Source organism: Psammomys obesus, unplaced genomic scaffold (assembly GCF_907164565.1).
Source record: "Psammomys obesus unplaced genomic scaffold, mPsaObe1.curated_primary_1811, whole genome shotgun sequence".
Taxonomy (NCBI): domain Eukaryota; kingdom Metazoa; phylum Chordata; class Mammalia; order Rodentia; family Muridae; genus Psammomys; species Psammomys obesus.
In genome coordinates this window covers 5,726,232-5,742,233 of record NW_026585691.1, presented here as the reverse complement: position 1 = coordinate 5,742,233, position 16,002 = coordinate 5,726,232, and positions in this window count along the sequence as shown.

Sequence of the window (16,002 nt, the reverse complement as noted above, 5' to 3'; positions counted from 1 at the left end):
ATCTTGGCCATTCTGATGGGTGTAAGGTGAAATCTCAGGGTCATTTTGATTTGCATTTCCCTGATGGCTAATGAGGCTGAGCATTTCTTTAAGTGTTTCTCTGCTATTCGATATTCCTCTGTCAAGAATTCTCTGTTTAGCTCTGTTCCCCATTTTTTAATTGGATTACTTGGTTTGCTGCTTTTCAGCTTCTTTAGTTCTTTGTATATACTGGATATTAGTTCTCTGTCAGATAAAGGGTTAGTGAAGATTCTTTCCCAATCTGTAGGCAGTCGTTTTGTTTTGATGATGGTGTCCTTTGCTTTACAGAAGCTTTTCAGTTTCATGAGGTCCCATTTATTGATTGTTGCTCTTAGAGCTTGTGCTATTGCTGTTCTGTTCAGGAAGTTGTCTCCTGTGCCAATGAGTTCTAGGCTGTTCCCCACTTTTTCTTCTAACGGATTTAGAGTATCTGGTTTTATGTTGAGGTCTTTGATCCACTTGGACTTTAGTTTTGTGCAGGGTGATAATCTATTTTCATTTTTCTGCATGTAGACATCCAGTTGGACCAGCACCATTTGTTGAAGATGCTGTCTTTTTTCCATTGAATGGTTTTGGCTTCTTTGTCAAAAATCGAGTATTCATAGGTATGTGGGTTTATTTCTGGGTCTTCTATGCAGTTCCATTGATCCTCCTTACTGTTTTTATGCCAATACCATGCAGTTTTTATTACTATTGTTCTGTAGTACAACTTGAGATCGGGGATGGAGATACCTCCAGATGATCTGTTGTTGTACAGGATTGTTTTGGAGATTCTGGGTTTTTTGTTTCTCCATATGAAGCTGAGAATCTTTTTTTCAAGGTCTGTAAAGAATTGAGTTGGTATTTTGATGGGAATTGCATTGAATCTGTAGATTGCTTTTGGCAGGATGGTCATTTTCACAATGTTAATCCACCAATCCATGAGCACAGGAGATCTTTCCATCTTCTGAGATCTTCTTCAATTTCTTTCTTCAGAGACTTGAAGTTTTTCTCAAACAGGTCTTTCACTTGCTTGGTTAGTGTCACCCTAAGGTACTTTATGTTATTAGTGGCTATTGTGAAGGGTGTTGTTTCCCTAATTTCTTTCTCAGCCCTTTTGTCTTTGGTATACAGGAAGGCTTCTGATTTTTTTGAGTTGATTTTGTATCCTGCCACTTTGCTGAAGGTGTTTATCAGCTGGAGGAGTTCTCTGGTTGAATTTTTGGGGTCGCTCATATATACTATCTTATCATCTGCGAATAGTGACACTTTGACCTCTTCCTTTCCTATTTGTATCCCCTTGATCTCCTTTAGTTGTCTTATTGCTCTGGCTAGGACTTCAAGTGCTATGTTGAAGAGGTATGGAGAGAGTGGGCAGCCTTTTCTTGTCCCTGATTTCAGTGGGATTGATTTAAGTTTCTCTCCATTGAGTTTGATGTTGGCTATAGGCTTACTGTATATTGCCTTTACTATGTTTAGATATGTGCCTTCTATCCCTGATCTCTACAAGACTTTAAACATGAATGGGTGTTGGACTTTGTCAAATGCTTTTTCAGCATCTAAGGAGATGATTATGTGGTTTTTCTCCTTCAGTTTGTTTATGTGGTGGATTACATTGATGGATTTCCGTATGTTGAACCACCCTTGCATGCCTGGGATGAAGCCTACTTGGTCATGGTGGATGATATCTTTGATGTGTTCTTGGATTCGGTTTGCAAGTATTTTATTGAGTATTTTTGCGTCAATGTTCATAAGAGAGATAGGTCTGAAGTTTTCTTTTTTGTTGGGTCTTTGTGTGGTTTAGGTATCAGGGTGACTGTGGCTTCATAGAATGAGTTTGGTAATGTACCTTCTGTTTCTATTTTGTGGAATAGTTTGAGGAGAATTGGTGTTAGCACTTCTTTGAAGGTCTGGTAGAATTCCACGCTGAAACCATCTGGCCCAGGGCTTTTTTTGGAGGGGAGACTATGAATGACTGCTTCGATTTCCTTGGGGGATATAGGGCTATTCAGTCTTTCTACCTGATCTTGACTTAATGTTGGAAGATGGAATCTATCAAAAAAATTGTCCATTTCATTTAGGTTTTCAAATTTTGTGGCATATAGGCTTTTGTAGTATGACCTAATGATTGTTTGAATTTCCTCAGCATCTGTAGTTATGTCACCCTTTTCATTTCTGATTTTGCTGATTTGGATAGATTTTGGATAGGTGCTGAAAAGAAGGTATACTCTTTTGAGTTTGGATCTGTAGACATCTATTAGGTCCATTTGATTTAGGGACTCTGTAAGTGTTTTTATTTCCCTATTTGTTTTCTGTCTAGTTGATCTGTCCCTTGGTGAGAGTGGAGTGTTGAAGTCTCCCACTATTAAGATATTAGGATCAATGTTTGATTGAAGCTTTAATATTGTTTCATTTACGAATGTAGGTGCTCTTGTATTTGGGGCATAGATATTCAAAATTGTGATGTCCTCTTGGTGGATTTTTCCTTTGATGAGAATATAGTGGCCCTCCTTATCTTTTTTGATTAACTTGGGTTGAAAGTCTATTTTATTAGATATTAGGATGGCTACTCCAGCTTGTTTTCTGGAACCATTTGCTTGAAAAACATTTTTCCAGCCCTTTATTCTGAGGTAGTGTTTATCTTTGTTGCATAGGTATGTTTCTTGGATGCAACAGAATGTTGGATCCTGTTTCCGCAACCATTCTGTTAGTCTGTGTCTTTTTTTTGGGGAGTTGAGTCCGTTGATGTTGATAGATACTAGTGACCAACAATTGTTACTTACTTTTGATGTGGGGTTGGTGGTGTCACTGAGTTTCATTGCTTGTATTCTTTTGGTTTTTTTGTTGTGTAGTTATCTATTTTCTGTTTCCTTAGATGTAGTTGTTTTCTTTGGTTTGGAGTTTCCCTTCTAGTAACTTCTGTAGAGCTGGGTTACTATGTAGATATTGTTTAAATTTGGTTTTGTCATGGAATATTTTGAATTCTCTGTCTATGTTGATTGAAAGTTTTGCTGGGTATAGTAGTCTGGGTTGGAATCTGTGGTCCCTTAAGGACTGTATGATTTCCGTCCAGGTCCTTCTGGCTTTCATAGTTTCTGTTGAGAAATCTGGTGTGATTCTGATAGGTCTACCTTCATATGTTACTTGGCCTTTTTCCCTTGCTGCTTTTAGAATTTTTTCTTTGTTCTGTAGGTTCAGTGTTTTGACTATGATGTGACATGAAGAATTTCTTTTCTGGTCTAGTCTACTTGGTGTTCTGTAGGCCTCTTGTATGTTTATGGACATCTCCTTCTTTAAGTTGGGAAAGTTTTCTTCTATAATTTTCTTGAAAATATTTTCCAGACCTTTGAACCTGATGTCTTCTTTTTCTCCTACTCCTATTATTCTTAGATTTTGTCTTTTCATGGTGTCCTTGATTTCTTGGATATTTTGTGTTTGGAACTTTTCTGATTTTATTTTTTCTTTGAGAGACGTGTCAATTTCCGCAAGTGTATCTTTGGCTCCTGAGATTCTTTCTTCCATCTCTTGTATTCTGTTGGTGATGCTTACCTTTGTAGTTCCCGATCTTTTCTCTATGTTCTCCAGCTCCTGGTTTTTCTCTATCTGTGTTTTCTTTATTGATTCTAATTCTGTTTTCATGTCTTGCACCATTTCCTTCATCTGTTTGAATGTGGAGTCCTGCTTTTCAATGACAGCTTCTATTTTTTTGTTTGTTTCCTCTCTATGTATCACTAATTGTGCCTCTACTTCTTTGGCTATAATTGCCTGTATTTCTATGAGAGCTTTGTTTATTTCTTCTTTGTTTGCCTCAATTTTTGTGGTCATTTCTCTGAGAGCTTGATTTGTTTCCTCTTGGTTTGTCTTGATTTCTTTGGCTATTTCTCTGAGGGCTTTGTTCATTTCATCTTTATGGGCCTCTAATAGCTGGAGAAACATAGTTTTGAGGTCGTTTCTTGTATATCTAGTGAATTGAAGTGTCCATTGTTTTGTGGGTTTGCTGGTGAGGTCATTATGTCCTGATTTTTGTTGGGAGTGTTCTTATGTCTGCCTCTAGCCATCTGGTTATTTATAACCCTCACTGTTTGTTCCTCGAGTTTATAGTTCAGGCTATGATCGACTTTTTCTTTTTTCTGGACTGTTTTTTCAGGAAGATGAGAGAGGTTCACTGGTTTGGGAGTATGTGTTGTGGTTTCAGTTTTGCCTAAGTAAGGAATGTGATGCTGGCGCTATTCGCATGCACTTTTAGCAGGCACAGTGTACATGTGCGGATTCTTTGACTATTACAGTGGCCTGAAGGCCACTATTTTTCAGTTCTGTCTGAGATCCAGGGACTGTTTGCCTGGATTACCCTGGTGGACCCACAAGGCAGAGGCTTCAACGTTGGGGTCGCTACCCCAAGAATCCCTATGATTCTAGGGGTATGGGTGGCAGGGATCTTGTCTGGTTGCTTCTGTGGAGAGGCCCTGGGTCTGGGGCAAACTCTCCCTAGAAGGCTCACTCACTTTCTTGCAGGACCAGTTGGAATGCACAGGGGTTCCCCTTGCTCTCTACTCTCTGATTTGGTCCTGCTGCAGAAATGCGTGGGTAGGCTAACAGCCAGCTCTGTGATACTGTAGCCGCAGGACTCGGTGTCCACCTTTCCTGTGTGCTGCCTCTCTGTCCTTTCCCTCTACCAGGAAGGGTTATGTTGACTGGTCCCGGGGTAGCATGGGAAAGAGTTAGGTTGAGTCTTCTCAATTCTAGATCCCGGGCCCAGATCTCTCTGCCAGAAGCAGCCTGGTGGAAGAACCTATGTTTGCTGATACCGAGAGAGTACCAGGTAGGTTGAGTGTCCTCAGATCCAGAGCTTGGGTTTCTCTGCTAGGGGCCGCTGGATGTGCTGGAGAGGGGGTGCTGTGTCCTGTGGCAGGCTGCCTCTCTGACCTTCCCCTCCACTAGGGCAAGCTTATGGTGGTGCTCTCAGGGGAGTGCCAGAAGGGGTTGGGACTTCTCAGTTCAAGCCTGAGCGGGGGTTTCTCTACGGGGGGGGGGGGGGGGGGGGGGGGGGGGGGGGGGGGGGGGGGGGGGGGGGGGGGGGGGGGGGGGGGGGGGGTGCCGGTGATAGGACTTAGTGCTAGACCTTATTGTGCTGGACCCAGGAGAATCTCAGGATGTGTTGAATGACCATAGTCCCAGATCCCGAGCTGAAGTTTGTTTGCTAGGAGCAGCTGGCAGCACTGGGGTCCGGGCACTGTGAAGCCGCTGTGCGCCTCTTTATCCTTCCACACCACTGCGGCAGGGTGATGGCGGCGTTTGGGGGAGTGCCCGAAAGGATTGGGTTTTCTCAGCCCCGATCTTGGGTTGGGGTACAGACAATGTGGTCTGTGGCAGATTCTGCTGGACGCCTCCTGCCTCCTCTGAAGAGGGAGTAGGGATTTTGAGCTAGGCGCGCAGCCGCTCTTTGTGCGTGGCGGGAGCTCAGTTGTGATGGCGGCGGGTACTGGCGGTCAGAGAGACCTTCCAGGGAAAGACTGGGTGACCCATGATCAGTCTCGCAACTTTCCTTCCCCGTGGGGTTTTCTTACGACTGGGACTCCCAATCTCTGGCACCCTTGTGCCCACCAATCAGCCTGGGAAAGTGATTGGGACACACAGGCTTGCGGCTCCAGCCTGGAGACCCAAAGCCTGCGTTACCGGGGATCTCTTCCGGGTTCCGGCTGTGCGGCCCAAGAGTGGACCCAACCGATTCCCACGCTGTGGGAGCCTCCCCTCACCTGGGAAACACAATCGCTGTAGTTTTAGGGCCCAGAGTTCAGTCTCCTGGTCGCTGCACGGAGAGTGTTGTCCCGCTTCTCAGACACAGTGCTCTCCAGGTGCCGCCATCTTGGCCCCCCTACTCTGCTCTCTTAAACATTTAATTTGTTGTATATTTGAAATTTGTCAGGTGAATGAAAGTTATTTCACATTTACAATCTTAGAACAAAAGTCCCTTTTCAGCACAAAGTCTTTACAACATATATTTGCCAAAAAACTCTGTAAGCATGATCTGCAACTATCATCTTCTATTCTTTCTGACCTAGTCTCCTCTGACCTACTCTTCAAGGCCTTGATACTGTTCAAGTCTTGTGACTAATTCTAAACTTTCATTATTCTCTTCAAAGGTTCTAAGGGATTTTTGTTGTTGAGCTATTTGAAATGTTCTCCTACTTCATTAGCTATCCCCCAGCATTGCTATCCTCTCTCCCTTTCTTGCTTCTGTAGGAATGGGCTGACTACCTGACATCTTCAACTGATTGCCTAACAGACATACAATTCAGTCTACATAAATGATTTTCTTCTTCTGTTACTCTTCACTTTTGTTTTCAACACAGTCATTGGTGCCACCAATCATGCAGTTGCATGGGACAAAAACCTCTGAATTAATAATTCTCTTATGTCTTATCCACCCCCACCCCCACATCACATGAATCCAGATCATGTTCTAAACCTTGCATGTTCTCTGAAAACATATTTCTCAAACCCAGATTCTGCTTCTGTTGATAGAGCATCTAGATGTGCACGTTAGACCTAACCCTCACAAAGCAATAAAAGTGCTGACTTAAACACTTGTCTTTAAAACTCTTCTGGAGAGTGTTGCAAATAAGGAGAAAGTAAAAAAAAAAAAAAAAAAAAAAAAAAAAAAAAAAAAAAAAAAAAAAAAGAAAAAAAAAAAAAAAATAAAAAAAAAAAAAAAAAAAAAAAAAAAAAAAAAAAAAAAAAAAAAAAACAGTCTATGAATTCACATAGACAATAATAGCACCAGGATCCTCTAGCCTTGGAGTGTTTAAAACCTAGGCAACCTGGGCTAAGTTTTAATAACCCAGTCTCTATATGGAGAGATTAATGATATTCCAAACAATCTAAGACCATCAAAAGTTGCAGATTTAATGAGAGAGATATGCCAAAGTAAACCCAGCCCACCCACAAACATCAGCAGGAAAAGTTGCAGAACAATGAAGGAGCCATCCGTGGTGTATTTACAGTCCAGCTTAACACTGCAAAGATGGCTAAAACCTGTTAAGCTACAGAGTTCCTTTAAAAGGTACTCAGGTTCCAGGCAGCTAAGAGCAGACTCCCTCCGGCTGAACAGAATGCTTAGCCTCAAAGGTGTCTTGCAAATGCTTTCTCATAAGGATGATCAAACACCAGATTAGCAGAATCACAAGGCAAAGAAGCACTGTGGCAGAACGAGCAGACACAACAGACAGTAGAAATAGGCCCACAGAGACTGAATACTGGAACTGTCATGTGTGACTATGTCGAAACTTATATGTGTTTATGTAAAGCAAAAGGCTAGACAGAACTAAAACTAGAAACCTAGAAACACGTAAGTAGGGTAACTCTTAGCAAAAGAAAAAAATAAAAATCAGAAAAAATAAAGAAATTTTGATCAATCAAAGTCCAATCAATAACCAAAACAATGATTTAAAAAGTTGACCTTGTTGACAAATATTGCACAAAGCATACAACTGTATGATTTGTACCTTTAAATACAGTTAAGACATTAGCAATTTACTCTGTATTAAGACAAAAATATGAATTGCAATAAATTTCACATTAAAATCATTCAGAGTTAGTAAGAAAAAAGGATAAATAAGATATGGATGAAATGAAATAAAAATGAATAACATTGAAATAGGACACAGAGCATCACAAGAAACCCAAATTTTATTATTGAAGAAGTTGTTAAAGTCTTAAGCACTTTAAAACTTACAAGACTGTTAAAATTTATAAAAAGGAGATTGTTGAAGCCCTTTAAAAAGTTTTAAAATTTTGTACATTTGAGTGTGTCTCTGTATGTGTGCATGCACTCATATATACAACTCATGTCCCTTGAGCACATGAGCACATGGAGGTCTGAAGAGAGTGTGAGATCCCTTGGAACATGACCTGATGTTGACACTGAATTTGTGTTTTCTCTAAGAGCATTGAGTGCTTTTAACTCTTGAGGAGTTTTGTTTTTTTTTTTTTTTTTTTTTTCAGGCCTCCAGTAAAGCCTAAAGATTTATATTTATATAAAAATAAAAAAACAGTACTCTTTTAGTCAGTGTTCTAGTGTGAAAAGACATGATGACCACAACTTTCATAAAATAAAGCATTTAATTGGATGTTGCTTACAGTTTCAGAGAATTAGTCCATTATCAGCATGACAGGAAGCACAGTAGCACGTAGGCAGACATGGTAATGGAGAAGAAGCTAAGAGCTCTACATCTGAATCCACAGACAGCAGGAAGATGGAGAGACTGGGCCTAGCTTGAGCATTTGAAACCTCAAAGCCCACACCCAGTGACACACTTCTCCCTAAGACCACACCTACTCCAACAAGGCCACATCTCCTAAATCTTATCAAATAGTACCACTCCTTAATGACCAAGCATTCATATGAGTCTATGGGGGCTATTCCTATTCAAGCCACCATAAGTAGTATACTAATCATATAAAACCTCACACATAGATAGAAAACTTCAAATACCATAGCAATAATATTTTTAAAATATAAGGTTAGTATAGCATTTTCTGATACTAGTAATTTAACATTTTAATATTAAGCAATTTATAATTAACTGATGCTTACATAAAAAAAAATAGAACATAGATACACAGAATAGAACAGAGAGCCTAAAATCAAACCTGAACCCATATTGTGAACTAGTGTTTATAAAGGGCCTTAAGGAGACTCCATGGAGGAAAACAAGACCAATACGTGGGGCTGAGAAAACTGAATACTCACACTCAAAAAATGCAGGGGGGATTAGGGGTGGTCTCAAAGTGGATCAAAAAGACAGAGGTGTAAGACCTAAGCACATAACATTTTTGTAAAAAAACATGGTAGAAGTTCTGGGAGACTGGTCTTGAAAACTTTTGGTGATGGGGGAGTATCACCAAAAATCTCAGTAAACAAAAGTAAAAATAAGTAAATGAGACCATATCAGACCAAGACATTTCTGTGTAGCAACAGAAACAGCATAATGAAAAGATAATGCACAGACTTGTTTGGAAAATACTTGTAAAGTACATCTCTCATAAGGGCTAATTACCTACATTTTACAAAGAAATCTTAACAATTCAACAGCAAAGAAATAATTAAAAATCAAAATTTACTTGATCAAAAAGCAGAAAAAAATCTGAATAAAAAATATATGAGTGTCTAACATTATTAATCATCAGACACAAGGAAGCCATCCTGAGATGGCTTCACACCCACTAGAATGGCCATTATAACTAATAAAAGCACATAAATACATTGATGGATACCTAAAGAAGGGAGCAGAAATACAGATTTGTGCAACCATCATGGAAAACAGAGAAAGAAAACAGAAATACTTCAACCACACAGCACAACCATGCCTCCTCTTTGTTAAATAACCCAGCAGTCAACTCCTCAACATATATTTAGAGAGGGGTTAGAAAAGTCACACACAGAGTACTTGCTCTTAAGAGGACATTTAGGCCACTCCCTTTAAAGGTCACGGAACATCTCAGAAGAGGGACATGGGGAAAATGGAAGTCAGAACATATGGAGAAGCACTGTGAAATGTTCTTCTGGACATGACACAGGCAATGCACTCAAGATCTGATTGTGGCAGCAGCTGCTGCCTCCTGTGGACCTGTTACAAGACTGGCCTTGTCAATAATGGATTGACCCTATTCCTCCCTGATTAATTACTGGCTATGAGTGAATTCTCGGGTAGGGGCAGACCCTGTCTTCAGTTGTATACCCCCTTATGAATCCACCATGCTTCAACAGAAAGTTCCAAATTTCAGGTTACCCAGATGGCCCAAGTCAAACTCAGTGGGTCACAAAACTAAACAAAACAGACAGGAATGTGGGAGAGGGGTTTGTAGAGATGACAGAAAATGAGATGGATAGGAGGGAGATGAGAGGGCTGGGTGACTGCAATCAGAATGCTTTGTGTAGATGTATAAAACTGTCAAAGAACAAATTTAATAAAACATAAAAACAAAACCAACTGCCTTAACCTTGCCACCAAGCTCGACAAGGGCAACTCAAGAGGTAAATCCCATGGCATCTCGTTCATAAACACTGATGCATTGAACAGAGTTTCTGAAGAAAATCAGCCAACCAAATCAAGAAATCCATCAAAACCAGAACACATCGTGACTAGACAAAATTCCTTTCATCAAGGCAAAACTGATTTACATTAAAGAAAGCATCAACATTATGTAATCACAGATTAAGGGAAATAAACATATCCTCATCCCCATAGTGGAAGAAGAGGCAGCATTCCATGTGACTCAATATTTATTCACAAATGAAGACTTTATCCCTACATTAGGAGCCCTGGTGAATTATTGATGCTATACTACAACTTAGCAAAATGGTGAGTCTGGTGGTGGATGACTGACATACACTGGCTTCATACAGGCTTTGTTTCAAGTTCTAGGTCAGATTTAAGACTGTCCATATTGCTAGGCTATTCTAGGCATGTTCTCCTGGAGGCAGCAGAAGCAACAGAAAGGATGGTAGAAACTTGGGGCATTGCCCAGAACCAACACTTGGACCTGGCATACAGTTGTTCCATGGGCATCATATGGCGCAGTGTGGTCTCCGACTAACTTCAATGTTGATGAGGTGGGAGAAGCTTGACATGTCAAGAGTGACGGATTGCAGTGTCATGGGACAAAAGGTATGGCTAGAGAACAAGTGAGAAGTTAGGGGTAACATGCAACTAATCTATGCAAAACTAGAGAGAACTAGCCGTAACTGATGTGGAAGAAGATGAAAAACCTGCAAAGATCTACAGCAAATAACGTGGAAAATGTGACATGATACTAGAATGGCTTATGTTTGTGGTTCAGGAGAAAATAAAGGTGTCTCCACTGCCACTCTTCGTTTTAAATGAACTTATTTAAATGTATATTTAAATATCTAGACATAGACCATTCCCAAATTGGGGGTTTTAATTCATAAAATTTCTCAGAATACAAAGCATCGTGGTACTTTGTACCTTCATCTGTCACTTTGTTCGTTACCCTCTACTCACTGCCCCTGTCTCCTCTACCCCTCTGCTCTCCTCTGTCTCCTCTTTTCCCTTGCTTGCTGGTCTCCTTTCTCTCCACACACAATCTTGCCTTTCAGTATCGTTCCACACTATACTGTTGTTATCAGCACTTTTGTTTACATTTTATTGGACATCAGAGATATTAGTTCATCCTGTAAGGAAACAGAAACAAAAGCATAGTAATAAAAAAAGAATAAAGATTGTAGGAGTTTATGTTTGAAAGCCCCAAAGAATAAACAGATGTTATTTGAATATGTAGGAAATCACAATAAGTTTACTGACTGAAAAAAATCAATATACAAAATCATATATTTACAGTCGGTGTATTCGGAACAAATAAATACTTAAAAGATATATCTAATGTATACATTGAGAAATGGTCAAGACCTTTCAAAGAAAAGCCTAAAACTTTATCTAATAATTTCAAAGACTTAAATAGAAAAGTGTATAGTCTTTGTGGATTGAAATACTTTGCATGTCACAAAATCCCCCCCCCACACACACACAATTTGTCTATACAGTAAGTACATGTATCCCAAACAAGATCAAATATGATTTGAAAATAAACTTGAAAATTAAGGAGAAATGGAATTTCCCAGTTGGGAAGGCACTTGTCTTGCAAGCATGAGGACCTGAGTTTGATCCCCAAATCAAGGCGTGGTGGGGTACACTTATAATCTTAATGTTGGCAACGTGGAAATGGAAGGATCCCTGGGTCTTGTTGGACACGCAGACTAGTCTTCAAGGTGAGCTGCAGGCCAGCGTGCTCATGTTTATTTGTTCTTTGTTTTACATAAATGACATCAGAGGAAGCATCAGAGACTGTCTTCCTGTCTACACACCCACACTGGTTAGTATCAGAGTGTGTGTACCTAGGACATGGCCTTGTTGCCTGGAGGAAGAGGGCCCTGAGGAGTCAGAGTAGCTGATCTTGTTAGCTGATTCTCACCTAGAGGTCAGCTCTATAATCAGTTCTATAACAGGTCTAAACAGCTTTAGAATCCGTATGGAATTGAGGCAGTAGGTTCTTCATGGTTAAGAAAAAAAATGGGGTTGGGGTAGAGAAAGGAGCTGAGAATAAATTTCCAGAAGGGAGTTTAGAATAAATTTCCAGAGGCTGTTCACAATAAATTGCACAGTCATGAGTCATTGCAGTTGGAGTCTGAATGATGATTTAAGATAAGAAAGAAGCAATTCATTTAAGTCTAAGGTTATAGTTGGGATTGGAATGTCAGTAATAGGTCAGAGTGTTTGAGTATCAGAAGCAGTTTTATAAATGTTCTCAAACGGCCTTTGGGCCTTGAATACTCTGGGAGTAATGTTAGGTAGCTTTCCATTTGAACTTAGGAATTGGACTTTTGTAAGGGAAGACTTAAGTGCTTGCTTTGCTAAGTCATTGCTTCTTAACTTTGGCTGACATTGAAAACAGTAATAGCTGCTAATGTTCCATGGTCTCTGAACCTACCAGCCTGTATACCCACCACTGAGTGACTGGATTGTGAAAACCTTGTATGAATACATGCTGCAATTTTTTTCAGCTTAAAAAAAAAAGAAATTATAAAATCTGCAGGAAAGTGGATGGATCAAGGTCACCCTGGCTCTGAAAGACAAATATTCTCTTTGATGTGGATACCAGCTTTTAAATATATGGATGTATATCCACACACAGATCAGGTTACAGATCAGGAAACTCAAAAGAGGACCATAAGAGAGGGAAAGAAATGCTAAGGAAGACAGCAGTGTTTTGGGGGGTGGGAATGAAACACATTAGGCATAAGAATAGGAGGCTACTGGGGGTAGAAGGATAAAAAATGGGGTGGAGTAAAGAGAGAGAAGATCAACAAAAGCAAATTTTGCTCGAAAGTGGCACTGTGAAACTACTCTACATGATGATGGCAAAATAAAATAAAAGATCTTAATCCCTAAGCCACACTAGGTCAACCCACCAGAAACCTTTGGGTTGAGACCACAAGCACTGGATGATTCTAGGGTTTTCCATGTGACCATAAAATGGCAAGTAGGGAAGCTCTATTTCAGAATCCTGCTTGCAGTACCAGGATCACAGCATACCCATTGCTAGAGTGCTCTCTAGGTGATTAAATCAGAATACTCGAGGAGGGAGCCTGAATATTCTTCAATGCTCCAAGCTCTCAGAGAAGCAACTGTCACGCCTGGGAACCTCTGGCTTTCAGAGGTTTCTACCTGACATCAGCCAATATCACCAATGCCTTCTGAAGTTTTCCTACAACAAGGATTCAATTCCAAGATAGCTAAGCAGCTCTTTGATTGGTGAGTGACAAATATTAACCAATACAATACTGGAAAAAGCCATCCAGTGTTATTAAATAGCTATGGAAGACAAAAATAATACTGTCTTTAGATGGAAAAAAAGCCCCACAAACAAACACAAATTGCAGTTTTTGGTTAGCGGTGGGTGGTCCCAGTACCACCAAATTCTTTGCTTCAGTGAAGAACGTTGATGAAGATACAAAGCATGGCTCTGTCTTTTCTACAGACCCTCAAGTACAGCCCAGTCACATGAACCACATAACACCTCTCCTGTTCTCACAGCTTGGGGAAGAGGAGAGGACAAGGTGGTGATAGCAGGAGGCAACATCACACCAAATGTTATAATAGTCCTGCCAGCCCCGCCGTACCTGAGAAGTGCACTTCACACTCACAAGAGCGTGTGCGAGTTCTGCGCCTCTGGCACCTCCTTGGCAGGCATGTAACTCCTAAGTGACTTAGCAAAATTTGGATATCAGGAGGCCAGGACACTCTTCTGCAGCTGGAAATGGGGAAGAGTCATCCGAGGACCCCACAGACACTGCGGCTTGCATGGTCTTTCTCTGTCTGTCCTTTTGCCAGATGCCAATCTCTGTACAAGGAAGGAAGGAAAACTCAAACCCTGGCTGCATACATGCCAAGGGCCTCAACAAGCAAAGCCTTTGTCCAAAATACATCCTCCTGTCCCTATTTTACAGAGTATGCCTCATGCTACACAGATACAATCATTCTGTTTCCAGAGAGGCAAAGAAGTGTTTCAGGATCACAGAGCACCAAGGCCAGAGCTGAGATTCACACTTGGAATCTTTGCTTCCCAGCCTATGCTTTCCCTTCTAGGCTAACTGGATCCCTTGACATTGTCCTGGTGCCTTGTGATCTGTAAAGCACACTCTCTATTTCTGGAAAAAGAGTCAATAAAATAGAAACGCCAGGATAAGCACACAGTAGGCATGTGCTATTAGAACCCATTGCTACCCTCCTTTTTATCTATAGCTCTTTTCCTAACCCTGAAGTAAGACATAAAACCTTAACAACAGGGCCCGATAACATCATGACTGGCCAACACATTGAGGCCCCCACCAAAGTTCCTTTGATCAAAATGCCAGAACATAGGACTATATAGTGTATTACCTTAAACTTCACAGGTCAAAGAGAGCATGTTAATTAATCATGTGCACCAGAAAAGGCTGTAGCCTCTAACCAGTAAGAGAAGTCAGAGAGCCTTGACAAGTCAGCTCTGGTCAAGTTCCTACAATGGTGATTTCTATAGCTATTGCTGACTGATGTAGGGGCTAGGCTAGTGTGATGATAGTTTGAAATAGTTGCAACCTTCCCAGTAATAATTGTATCCATTATTTTTTATGTTGCTGTGACAATATCGGACAATTAGCAATTTAAGGAAAAACACGCTTATTCTGGTTTACAGTTCATAGGGATACAGTCCATCATGCTGGGGAAGTGACCGTGGCAAGGATGAGAGGCCACCTAGTCAAACTGCACTGCAGTCAAGAAGCAGAGAAGGGCTAGGTTATAAAACCGTGAGGCCTATCCTCCAGTGACTTATTTCCTCCAACAAGGTCCCACCTCCTAAATGTTCCACAGCCTTCACAAACAACATCACCGTCCGGGGACCAAGTGTTCAAAACCGTGACCCCAAGAAAGACATTTTATATTCAACCACAGCATCCCTTTTCCCCACTCTCCATTCTCCCTCCCCTTGCCCTGAGAGTGTACACACAAGTGCAATGGCAAAGGCAAGGGAATAGCCACTTGAGAATCTAACTCCTGGACCAAAATGTTGAGTTTAAAGGCCTTATTGTGACCCATGGCTTCAGCTCAGGGCTAAATCAGACAACCACTTCTTTCTTGTCCCTGTGTCCAGCTCCTCGGATCTATGCTATGGGGCCAGTGAGCAGCCTGTGAGCCTATCAACAGGGAGAAAGAAGGCAGGTGGAGGACCACTCACCAGCCAGGCATTTGGAGACAGGAGAGACAATTTAAAGGATGGGGCTGGGTACTGTCTGACCTCAGCAATTCAACTACTAGGAGAAGGGGCATGCGAGAGCAAAGAAGAACTCTGCCTTCACCATTTGAAGCAAAACAGCCCGTAAAATGGGGTCCAAGAAATGCTCTGTACCATGACATGACCTGGAGGCAAAGCAAGATTGCAGTGGAGTTAAAGAGAGGGATTAAGCCCACTGGTTGGAAAGACGAATGGAGGTGTCTTTACCACAAAACCACTCAGGTTCATTTATTTTTCTTTTCCTTTTTCTCTTTTGCTTTGTGCTACCGTGTTTACAGATTCACTGAGACTTGAATTCTGACCAAAACAACAACAACAAAAGGACTAAATCATCCCTCATGATTTTTTTCAAATATTTTTTTATTGATGGTTTGGGAATCATGAACCCTGCTTCCAGTGCTCCTTGCTCTGTCCTCCCACCATGATTTTTAATCCTTATTGTCAGTTTTATTGGATTTAGAACCACTATTTAAATGCATTTCTGGGTGTGTCTATGAGGGGATTTCTAGGAATGTTTAAGTGAAGTGGGAAGATACCCCCGCCCCACTGTGGATACCCCCATCGTATGGGCTATGTCCTAGAATGAGTAAGGAAAGGAAGTAAGCACCAGCTCTCATCTCCTTCTGCTTCCTGAGTACAGATGCAATGTGA